Genomic DNA, 12,549 nt, shown 5'->3' on the forward strand with positions numbered 1-12,549 from the left:
CCAAACTCATGTCCATCGAGTCGGTGATGCCATCCAGCCATCTCATCCTCTGTCATCCCCTTCTCCTCCTGCCCCCAATCCCTCCCAGCATCAGAGTCTTTTCCAATAAGTCAACTCTTCACAAAAGTACTGGAGTTTCAGCTTTAGCATCAGTCCTTCCAAAGAACACCCAGGACTGATGTCCTTCAGAATGGACTGGTTGGATCTCCTTGCAGTCTAAGGGACTCTCAAGAGTCTTCTCCATTAGATTGCAACAATCAGTCCCATGTTCACATTAGGCTCCACTTCTAATTCTAGCTCTCTTGCTATTTCCACCACATTGTAGCTACTTCTTCCAGTGAAATCTTGAACCCCTCAAAGTCATCTAAGAAGGTTAAAATCAACTTTTAAATTCCTATTAATGTTGTTATTTCAACCTCTTCTCATGAATCACAAATGTTTCATGAATTCACTCTAGAAAGTTTTCAATTGACTTTGCCCAGATCCATCAGAGGAATCACTATTTGTGGCGGCTATAGCCTTACTGAAACTATTTCCTAAATACTGTGACTTGAACATCATGACTACTCCTTGATCCGTGGGCTACAGAATGGATGCTGTGTTTGCAGGTGTGAAAACAACATGAATCTCATTACTTGTCCATCAGGGCCCTTGGGTGCTTTCTCAATGAGCAGTGATATTTTGAAAGGAATCCTTTTTTGGGAGCAGTAGGTCTCAACAGTGGATTTAATATTTTTGGTAATCAGTGTTGTAAACAGATATGCTGTCATCTCGACTTTGTTGTTCCATTTGCAGAGCACAGGCAGAGCAGATTTAGCATAATTCTGAAAGTCACTAGGATTTTCAGAAGGTAAGTGAGGCTTAGCTTCAGCTTCAAGTCACCAGCTGCATTAGCCCCTAACAAGAGAGTCAGCCTATCCTTTGAGTCTTTGAAGCCAGGAACTGACTTCTTGCTAGCTATGCAAGTCCTCGGGGGCATCTTCTTCCAATAGAACACTCTTTTCTCTACACTGGAAAGCTCTAATTTAGGATAGCTATCAACATAGATTATTTTATTAGATCTTCTGGATAAATTACTGCAGCTTCTGCATCAACCCTCGCTCTTCCACTCTGCACTCTATGTTAGGAAGATGGCTTCTTTCCTTAAACCTCATGAACCACCTCTGCTGCTACTGCTGCTGCTGCTAAGTCGCTTCAGTCGTGTCCAACTCTGTGTGACCCCAGGGACGGCAGCCCACCAGGCTCCTCCGTGCATGGGATTTTCCAGGCAAGAGTACTGGAGTGGGGTGCCATTGCCTTCTCCGAACCACCTCTACCGGCTTTCAACTTTTTTCTGCAGCTTCCTCACCTCTTTCAGCCTTCATAGAATTGAAGCCTAGGGCCTTGCTCTGGATTAAGCTTTGGCCTAAGGCAGTGTTGTGGCTCTTGTGGTCTCTCACCCAGACCACTGAAACATTCTCCATATCAGCAGTAAGGTTGTTTTGCTTTCTTCTCGTTCGTGAGTTCACTGGAGGAGCACTTTTGATTTCCTTTGCTTTGCGTTCACAACTTGACTAACTATTTGGGGCAAGAGGCCTAGTTACTGGCCGATCGTGGCTTTGATGTGCCTTCTTGAAAAGCTTAACCATTTCTATCTTTGGATTTAAAGTGAGAGATGTGTGATTCTTCCTGTCAATGGCATAATTTTGATATTGCTGTGTCTCAGGGACTCAGGAGTCTCAGGAGAGAGATGGACGGGTCAACAGAGCAGTCAGGACACACACACATATCGGATGGCAATGTGCCCATGGTTCTTGGCACCCAAAACAATTACAATACTAACATGAAAGATCATTGATCACACAAAGGCAAAATCAAGATGGCCAAGTAGGACGCCCTGAGCTCCACTCTCCCATGAACACACCAAAACTACAACCACATACAAAACAGCTCTCTTTCCGAGAAAATGACCTGAAACCAGCAGAACATCCCCTCTACAACCAGCATAGAGAAAGAACCACGGTGAGAAGGGCAGGAACAGAAAAGAAGGGATCTAGTTGGGACCCTTTGGCCAGGTACTCTGAAATGGAAGGGTCATCAAAAACTGGAGCATTCTGCCTAAGAAGCAGGAGGTTTTGGCCCTACATAAGGCACCCCAGCCCTGGTGCATTGCTGGGAGAAGCAGCCTCACACCCCCACTCCTGTTTTAGAAACCAAGAGGGTTTATGATCTGGAGCACTGGAGGACTGTGGGAAATGGAGACACCACTCCTAGAGACCATGGGCACAGAATTGCTTGCTCCCTGTCCCAGCACAGAGTCAGCAGATTGCAAAGTGTCTGGTGTGCTGGCCAACATTTGGAGACCATGCCTAGCATTGGTTGGGGCTGACAACCAACAGAGCTCCAGACGGGAGACTCCCTGCAATCCATCCCCCTAACACACACACACACACACACACACACACATATACACACACAGGCACACAGGGAGAAGCCAATCTCTCAGCTCTGCCCCATCTCCATGTGACACCAGCCCAGGCTAAGACAATCACTGCAGGTCCCTGGGATCTTGATGAGTTGTGTGACCGCAATGCCACAGGCAGGCTTATCTGGTAGAAGCCCTGACTCACACGCAGTCTGGCGCCATGCTCTAGCTTGGGGTGACACAAGCTGCCACTCAAGGAGAGCAGCAAACTCTGTGAATCAACAGGTGCAAAAGAGATAAGAAGGTTCTCAACAGACTCACTAGAGTCTCTTTGTGGGACAGACCTGTGCTGGGAGGCTGGTTGGAGGACAAGAGACCCACAAGGGTGGGCAGGACTCAGGGTTGGGTGGGGCAAGAGCTTGGTGGGGCTAGGTGAGCTGAGTAGGGAGACTCTCCCTTCATAAAAGGGCCGGGGGCGGGAACCTGGGTTGAATCCCCCAGAGGAGGCAACCCGGAAGCCCCTGGTAGACTCAGACCACAGGGAGGAAGGACTGGGAGAACAGGAGGAAGTCAGAGGCTGCCGTGAGAGATGGGCCGGGTCAGCCCCGTGTGAGGAGTGTAGGCCCCAGGGACCTGGGCACCCAGACTCACCCCAGGCATGTCCCTGACGCCCGGCCTCACCCCAGATCCCCAGGCGTGAGGTCAGAGGTGGAGGGCTACAGAGACTGGAATTAGTACCTGAAGCAGTTTCACAGATGTGGACTATAGATGCCTCCAGAAACAGGAATCTAGACAAAATTCTGACTCTGCTAGTTTCTTCATCTTGCCATGCCTCAATTTACACATTTGTAAATGGGAAACGCTACCTACGGGAATGAAGAGAGGCTAAACATTCATTTAGGACCTGAGGAGATCATGCAGGTAACCCTGAATTTGTACATGCTGAGGACTCGCCAACCCGTCTCAGGAGTTGTTGTTTAGTCACTAAGTCCTATCTCTGTGATCCTGTGGACTGTAGCCCGCCAGCCTCCTCTGTCCATGGGATTTCCTCAGGCAAGAATATTGGAGTGTGTTGCCATTTCCTCCTGCATGGGATCTTCCCCATCCAGGGATGGAACAGACATCTCCCACATTGACAGGCGGATTCTTTACCGCTGAGCCACCTGGGAAGCCCCTTATCAGGTGTTAGTGCCGCTAAAAACATACAAGGACCACGGGGATCCAGAGAAGGGGATGGATAGAAGAAAGGTGAGGGACAGATCACTGAACTTTTGAGGAACATCAGTCCCACAGAGGGTGTGGGGAGCCTGGGGGAGCCCCCAGAGGAGACTCCTGTGGGAGGACTCTGGGGACTGATTCCCTTCTCCACTGGCCAACCAGGCTACTTCCCAAAGGTGGGTCACCCTGGAGCTCCAGGTAGCAAGGGCTGTTGGCAATTTCAGTCGTGCTTCCTGGTCCTGCTTCTGCTGCCCAACTGTGCCCACAAAGAGCAGGGTGGTGAGTTCCTGGTGAACCTGCTGGGAGGGGGTGGGGTTGATGCATCATAACCAGAGAGCGGGACCCTAGCCGGCCTTGGTTAGCAAGTCCACGGGCGTGGTGTTGCCTCCGCCTCCTCCTCCTCAATCCTTAGGTGAGCTCCTTTCCTTGTTGGAACCTGCTGGGCTGGTTGGCCACTTTCAGGCCAGCAAAAGGGCAAACTGGTCGAAATAGCAATACTCAGACAATGGGAGGTGGGGAGGCGAGAGGACAAGGAGAGCATGGCAGGAAACACTGCCATCCGTAAGCTCCCAGCCCCTCAGCCATGCCTTCAGGAGTGGGAGCCCCCGTGGCAGGGCTGGGACAGGTGACCTTCCTGTGGGAAGGAACCTAGACACCCCCTGAAAAGCACACACCACTGATCTCATCTGTTCACACAAACCCTTCTCCACACGACTCCCTGCCCTTGACTCCCAGGCCACTTTACCAGCTATAAACCACCCGTGCCACCCGGGCTCTCCCTTCCCCAGACACATCCCCTTAGTGGCCACACTCCTGCCCTGCAGCTCACTAAGTTCATTCCACATCTTTGCATCCCGAGAAGCCTAGGGCCTCCAATACCTTCCCACCTGTGAAGGGACCCGAATCACACTCTCCACCACGGGCATCTTATCCCCTTGCCTGAGGACTTACCCCAGCAAAAGCCTCCCAGCCTGGTCCCCAGGAAGGATGAGAGCCCAGTCTCCCAAAGTGTGACATGGGGCCTGAGGGTGAGTAGGGGAACCCCCACTTCTACCCTTTGGTCCCACATTCATATCATCCACAGTCTATGGAGATGGCAGCCTATAAAGGTTATTGATTATGACAGGAGTTGGGGAAATCTACAGAAGACAAATCTGTTCGTCTCTTCAGGCCTTTTGGCGTCTGTCTCTGTGCACTCCAGGTTTGTGGTGCGACAACAGGCAAAGACAACGTGAAAAACCAAAGGAATCCCTCTGACCACTGCCCTGGTTAGCGAATCCCAGCACTGGGTGACTCATCACCTGGGGAATTATCCGGGGGCTCCCTCAGCTGCCTGTTTATGAATCCCAACCCTGCCCGGTCCTGCCTTGTAGTCTGGTGGTGGTCCTGCAGTTACAGGCTAAGGCCCCCCTCCTCTGCTGTAGAGTGGCTTCCTCGGTCCAAGGGGCCACGGGGACACTGTGTAACCACAGAGGTGAGCAGAGGACAGGGAGGTACCAGAGTTCTGCTGTCAGGTCTTGGTCCCCTGCTGGTCATCTTATCTGTTTCCTGTGGCCCTGCTTATGCCAAACCACACAGTCACTTCTATCCTATGACAGCTGACCTCTCAGTAACGATTACCGAGTGGATGAGCCCAGTTCATCAAGACCGGAGGTCCCTTCTCTACCAGACTCAGGACCATATCAGTAGGCATGTTTAAATGATAGGCTTTCCTCACTCAACTGGCGTGGTCATGCCTCTGACCCTGTGGGGCTGGGTTGTGATGCTCTGATTAGGATGTCACAAGCTGTCCCTGGGTGAGGGCATGGCAACCCACACTGGTATTCTTGCCCAGAGAATCCCATGGACAGAGGGACCTGGTGGGCTACAGTCCATAGGGTTGCAGAGTCCGACACGACTGAAGTGACTTAGCAGGCAGGCAGGTTACCCCTGGCACGATTTCCCCCGCTGATGGACTTCTGTGTCATGGGTGCTGCAGGGTCCTGGGTCCCAGTGGTAGATCCTGCCACACTCATTCCTTCATGTCCTTCCCATGAACACCTTCCACAGCTGAGTTGAGCAGTTGCAGAGGCCTCTGGTCTGCAAACCCTGAAATATTTAGTGTCTGGCCATTGATAGAAATGCTTTACACCAGGCAGATATAAAAAGCAGATGTGAAGGGATCACAGCCCTGCATGCTTTCAGGCTATGATTGTCACTACTCTCTGTCATTTTACCCAGAAAAGGGTGGTCTTGCAACATTCTGTTTGTAGCAAAGGAAAGGCAATATGAGAATGTACTCATTCTTCTCAACTATGGCAGCCTTCACCCCATTCCTAACTACAGAGACTTTTCCATCACTGGTTCAAATCTGGAAAATGTGAAATAACCACTGTGTGGGTCTTCACACACCATGATACCGCTATAAGCAGGATGCAGGACGGTTATGTACTCAGTACCCTGTATCTCATGCATCACATTAATAACACCAGGGCCGTGATGATGCTTCAGATCCCTGGACATGATGTGAGTGACACACTGGGTCCACAGGAATGTGGGGTGGCTTCTGCTTCCCAGTGTGCACTTACCTGAGTCAATGGCCGTGTGGCCTCCAAGGATGGGGAAGGCCAGAGGACTGCTGCACTGCGCTTGCCATGGTGATAAGAGGGCGCTCCTGCTGGAAACTGGCATCTCTCTCTAGTAATGGATTCTCAGTTCTAATAACTGGCTCAGTTCTAGAAAATGGGCAAAGTATCCAGACAAGCTGTTGGGATGGCTGTTTTCAGCTTCCTGATCATCCAGCTTGTGTTCTATTTTCTTTTCGTTTCTGGGGTTTTTTGTTTTTTGGTCGGCTGCCTGGCTTTGGGGATCTTAGTTCCCTGACCAGTAATCAACGCGGGCACCTGGCATCGAAAGCCCGGAGTCCTAACCAGTGGAGCCCCAGGGCCTTCCCTGGTCTCATTCCTTTCAGTCATGAAGTTTGTGTCTAGGTTGGCCGCCCATCCAGGGTGTTTGCATCTAGGATCTCCCTGTGCTGGGAACCAGCGTCATACTGGGAACCTGCAGTCAGGACCTGGCAGCCGTCCGATCTCTCTACTCATATCAACCATTTTGCCTGCTTTGTTCCTGACACGGGGCATCCCCACCTGGGATCTGCATATGTTCAACCCCTGTTTCTGCTGGAAGCCCACTGGAGACACCATCTCCAAGCAGCATCCTGACCTTCAGCAAAAGCCCTCCTGTGTTACCGACCAGTGCTCCTGGACTCCATCAATAGAAGTTGGTAAAAGGCCAGACACAAATTCAGGGGCAAAAAAGCTTTACTGGGACTCATGAGGGAGCAAAAACAAGTAACATGTTCCCTTGCTGGCTCCAGAGGGTGGGGGAGCCAGTCCCGCATATGAGATAAGGGTGGGGGCGGGTCCTGGGTTCAGGCCAGGGGGGTGACCTGGGTGGTTTGTTCCCCCTTGGTGGTGCTGTGTGCAGGGATCATGACCAGTACCCTGCTTTTGCTCCTGGCTGCTCTGAAATCCCCATGGGTTTTTGGTCTATTTGTATCTTGTTGTTGATTATTTCCCCCAATTGCACATGCATGCAATTTTTGGAGAAGGCAATGGCACCCCACTCCAGTACTCTTGCCTGGAAAATCCCATGGACGGAGGAGCCTGGTGGGCTGCCGTCCATGGGGTCGCTAAGAGTTGGACACGACTGAGCGACTTCACTTTCACTTTCCACTTTCATGCACTGGAGAAGGAAATGGCAACCCACTCCAGTGTTCTTGCCTGGAGAATCCCAGGGACAGGAGAGCCTGGTGGGCTGCCGTCTATGGGGTCGCACAGAGTGGGACATGACTGAAGCAACTTAGCAGCAGCAGCAGCAGCAATTATTTTTAGTCCCTTACAATTTCTTTGTATTTTGATGCCTGATGTGACTTTTGTCCAGGTACACTCACTGTAGCAAACTGTCCCAGCCTGTCTCATTACCTACTGAGGGGTTCTACACCCTATTCTTAACAGTTAAGGGGCCAAAGCTTTCTTCTATCAAAACTTCTCCCTGCTGGACAGGGACCACTGAACTGAGCCTCCCCTCAAGGTGCAGAAGTCCCTCACAAGGACATACATGGATATGGGCCACCCTCCACTGGAACGGGCTATATTCCTTGAGCCACCTAAGTGTTATTTCAAACTGGTAGATCCTACAAACGCAAAGTCAATCAAAAGGTTAAATAAACAAGGACTAGAAAGGAAAGAACAATAGCCATTAAAAGGCCTAGAAAGGGAAGGAAACAGGTCAACTTTTAGAGGACTTTCTTTTTTTAAACTCTTGGCAGAGGTGAAATCTCCCATGAAAAACTTGCGAAGCCCCTCTACCTATATATTTAAGGTATATATTTACACCTTAATATAAGGTGTAGTAATATAAGGTGTATATTTCCTTAATATTGATCTCAGAGAGACAGCAGTGAGCAGTGCTAAAGAGGGAACTTAGTTTCCTGCCCAGGAATTGAACCTGGGTAGCTTGGTGTAAAATGAGGAATTCTAGACACTGAACACCAGGGGCTACATGCAAAGTTCCCTTGGTTCTTATCATCTTTGAAAGCAAGAATGTTTCAAGGAGGCAAAAACTGTAAAAATAGGTACCGATGTTATTACTGGAGACATACAGAAAAACAGTTCGTTTATTTAAGAGAGAAGCAAGGCGGAAATATACACCCAGAGAGGAGTGCAGGCGTCCTGAATGAGCAATACAAAGAAGCTACGCTAGGGATTTAACATACACATACATGTCTCTATCTTCCCTGATGGCTCAGTTGATAAAGAATTTGCCTGCAATGCAAGAGACCTGGGTTCGACCCCCAGGTCAGGAAGATCCCCTGGAGAAGAAAATGGCGATCCACTCCAGTACTCCCTTGCCTGAAGATTTCCATGAACAGACGAGCTGGCAGCTTACAGTCCATGGGATCCCAAAGAGTCCGACATGACTGTGTAACTAACCTTCTTTCCCTTTCACTTCCATACATGCATCTTTTCTTCCCCAACTCCCCTCCCATCCCCACCCAGGCTGCCACATAACATTGAGCAGAGTTCTATGTGCTATACAGTGGGTCCTTGCTGGTTATCCATTTTAAATAAATCAGTGTGTGCATGTTGATCCCAGACTCCCTAACTATCCCTTCCCCCTCATCCTTTCCCCCTGCAACCAAAATTCATTCTCTAAGTCTGTGAGTCTCCTTCTGGTTTGTAAGTAAGAGCACTTGTATCACGACGTTTTGGATTCTGAGTGTGAAGGACCTCAGAAGGTGTTTCTGCTCCTCCGTCTGACGTATGTCGTTCAATATGACACTCTCCAGGTCCATCCATGTTGCTGCATAGGGCATTCTTTCATTCTTTCTGAGGCTGAGAAATACTGCCCTGTGTATATGTCCCACATCTTCTTTGCCCATTCATCTGTGGGTGACGTGTAGGTGGCTTCCAGGTCCCGGCTACTGTGAGCAGCGCTGCCGTGAACACAGGGTGCACGTGTCCTCTCAGACCATGTGTCCTCAGAATCGCCAGGGACATCGAATCCCACAAGATGGACAAAGGGTGACACGTCATGACCTCTCTTGTGGGTTAGAAAACAAAAATCTTAAATACTTCAAGTTTCCTGGAGTACTGAGATGTTGATTTAAATATCAGTAGCATAATAAACTGTTTTAAGCCACTAGGTTTTAGAGTAATTTATTATGCATAATAGAAAACGAATACAGAGAATTTCAATATAATTTAGGCCTATAAATATTATAGAAGTCTTTTGCTAAAATCAATTGATAAATTGTTAACTTGATGGATGATACTCTTTCTGTCCAAGGATCTTTGATGGTTGTCACATAGGGCTGTGACTTGTGATAGTTTTTCTAATAATAATCGCAAACTCAAAAAACAATAAGACTATTTGATAATCCTTTACAGAACATTCAAATTATTTAAATAACATTAAAGGGACATTTCCAGACAGGCTAAGAATTCCTAATTCTAGTAGATCATATTGAAAATGTTTATTTTCTGTTTGTGAAAGAAATATCATTTTCTGAGAATTGTCTGGAAAAGACTTCATTACTTGGTGGTGGTGGCAGTAGCATTGTCACTAAAGATTTAATATTTGGAAATGCCAAAAATTTTTTCATTTTCTCTGATTATCACGAATTCAATCAGAAGAGACTAAGAAAAACAGTTAAATCCTAGCATAGACTTCAAAGCCTAAGATAATCATGGCACTGTAGCAAGTAAGAAAGATAAATATAAAATATACTCTCAATGAATAGGTGAAGCAGAGGGGATTTTTTTAAGGAAGTGAAATTATTCTATGTGATACTGTAATGGTGGATACTTGTCACTATACATTCATTAAAATCCATAGAATATACAACATCAAGAGTGGCACCTAATGCAAACCATGGTCTTCGGTGATAATGATGTGTTAATGTTGGTTCCCTGATTTAAAAAAATGTACCACTCTGGAGGCGGATGCTGATGGTAGGAGAGGCTGTGGGAATGGAGGGAGGGGTTAAATGGGAACTTCTCTGTACCTGATGTTCGATTTCACTGTGAAGCTACAACTGAACCTACAAGTGCTCTAAAAATGAAGTCTATTAATAAGAGGAGAAAAACAGTTTCTGCCATCCAGGAATTTTTATCATTTGTTTAACAAATAGTTGTTTGGGTTTCCTTTTTCTATTCTTTCACATTCCATCTTTCCATGTCTTTATGCTTTATATGTCTTATAAATGGCACAAAGTTTGGATTTGGGGTTTTATCTAATCTAGGAAGCTCTACACTTAATGAGGAATGTTGAACCATTTATGCTTATGATTACTACAGATATATGTGGATTTCTTTTCATTATTTTGAGTGTTCTAGCTACTTAGATTTTTCTTTGCTTCTTTTTTTTTTTCCTTTTGCTTCTTTTCCCCCCTTTTTCTCTATTTTCCATTTACTTGGAAAATATACATCTTATTTCAATTATTTTAGTAGAAAGATTTAATATACCTACCTGACTTTAATATTTTGAGTGTAATCACATGCTTATACTCCTCCTGACAATGCAAAGTACTCAGAATTCTGTAACTCAAGATATATATCCCCAGTGCTCCATGATAGGTCATATAATATTTAATTCTATTTTATTTATACTTTATACCACTTTGTGCCCCCCTCTACTGTCATAATTGCTCTTATTACTATGGAGTTATTTTCAGACAGTCATTGGATCTTTAAAATTACCAACCTGTTTGCCAATTTCTTTGTTCAATGTGACTTCTTAGATACTGATTCTTCTTTCTAGGTTTCCTTCTTACAGAAGTGCATCTTTTAATTTTTTTAATTTTAAATTTATTTATTTTTTAAAGGAAGGATAATCACTTTATAGTATTGTGTTGGCTTATGCCAAACATCAACATGAATCACACATAGCATCTTTTAATATTAAGGGTTTGTGAATGGTCAAGTCTTTCAGATTTGCTGGACTCCAGCAAGCAACAGTTAGAATTGGACATGGAACAACAGACTGGTTCCAAATAGGAAAAGGAGAATACAGGTTCGATGCAGGATACAGGATGCTTGGGGCTGGTGCACTGGGATGACCCAGAGGGATGGTATGGGGAGGGGGGTGGGAGGGGGGGTTCAGGATTGGGAACACAAGTACACCCATGACGGATTCATGTTGATGTATGGCAAAACCAATACAATATTGTAAAGTAATTAGCCTCTAATTAAAATAAATAAATTTAAATTTAAAAAAAAAAAGAAAAAGAAAAGGAGTATGTCTATTGTCACCCTGCTGAAGAATTGATGCTTTTGAACTGTGGTGTTGGAAAAGACTCTTGAGAGTCCCTTGGACTGCAAGGAGATCCAACCAGTCCATTCTAAAGGATATCAGTCTGGATGTTCACTGGAAGGACTGATGCTAAAGCTGAAACTCCAGTACTTTGGCCACCTCATGCAAAGAGCTGACTCATTGGAAAAGACTCTGATGCTGGGAGGGATTGGGGGCAGGAGGAGAAGGGGACGACAGAGGATGAGATGGCTGGATGGCATCACTGACTAGATGGACATGAGTTTGAGTGAACTCCGGGAGTTGGTGATGGACAGGGAGGCCTGGCGTGCTGCGATTCATGGGGTCGCAAAGAGTTGGACACGACTGAGCTATTGAACTAAACTGAAGTCTTGGGAATAGCAAGGAGAGATAAGAAAGATAAGAGAGATAAGAAAGCTTTCCTCAGTGATCAAGGCAAAGAAACAGAGGAAAACAATAGAATGGGAAAGACTAGAGATCTCTTCAAGAAAATTAGAGATACCAAGGGAACATTTCATGCAAAGATGGGCTCAATAAAGGACAGAAATGGTATGAACCTAACAGAAGCAGAAGATATTAAGAAGAGGTGGCAACAATACACAGAAGAGCTATACAAAAAAAATCTTCATGCCCAGATAACCACAACAGCAGCAGCATAATAATGGGCTTTCTCAGTGGCTCAGATGGTAAAGAATCTGCCTGCCAACACAGGAGACACAGCAGACACGGGTTCAATCCCTGAGTTGGAGAGGTCCCGTGGAGAAGGAAATAGCAACCCACTTCAGTATTCTTGCCTGGAGAATCCCATGGACGGAGGAGCCTGGCGGGCTGCAGATCATGGGGTCACAAAGAGTTGGACCTGACTGAGCGACTAACACTTTCACTTTAAGCGTAATAAATTATTAAGGGAAATAGTCATAAATAAAACTTTCTTCTATTGAAAATAGGCTGATGTGATTTCTCCAGACACAGAACCAATCCCTGAGTCCTGTAATAGCAGATGGTATTTTTCTTGCAATATCATTTGCAAGAACGGGGTCACAAGGTAGAGTCTAATTATCCACAAACTAGAATACGATGAAAAATGTCCTGTTTGTGGAGATTTCTTCAAGGAC

At 46.5% G+C, this 12,549-nt stretch overlaps 1 protein-coding gene and 1 pseudogene across 1 annotated transcript in view; one reads left to right on the forward strand and one right to left on the reverse strand.

Annotated features, from left to right (window-relative positions):
- The window catches only part of LOC113898549 (UL16-binding protein 3-like), a 128,718-nt gene that overhangs the window by 64,854 nt on the left and 51,315 nt on the right, over positions 1-12,549 (forward strand). The window lies entirely within an intron of this gene.
- Positions 1-12,549, reverse strand: part of LOC113898544 — a 29,074-nt pseudogene that overhangs the window by 9,910 nt on the left and 6,615 nt on the right.

The sequence above is a fragment of the Bos indicus x Bos taurus genome, chromosome 9 (genome assembly GCF_003369695.1).
Source record: "Bos indicus x Bos taurus breed Angus x Brahman F1 hybrid chromosome 9, Bos_hybrid_MaternalHap_v2.0, whole genome shotgun sequence".
Taxonomy (NCBI): Eukaryota; Metazoa; Chordata; class Mammalia; order Artiodactyla; family Bovidae; genus Bos; species Bos indicus x Bos taurus.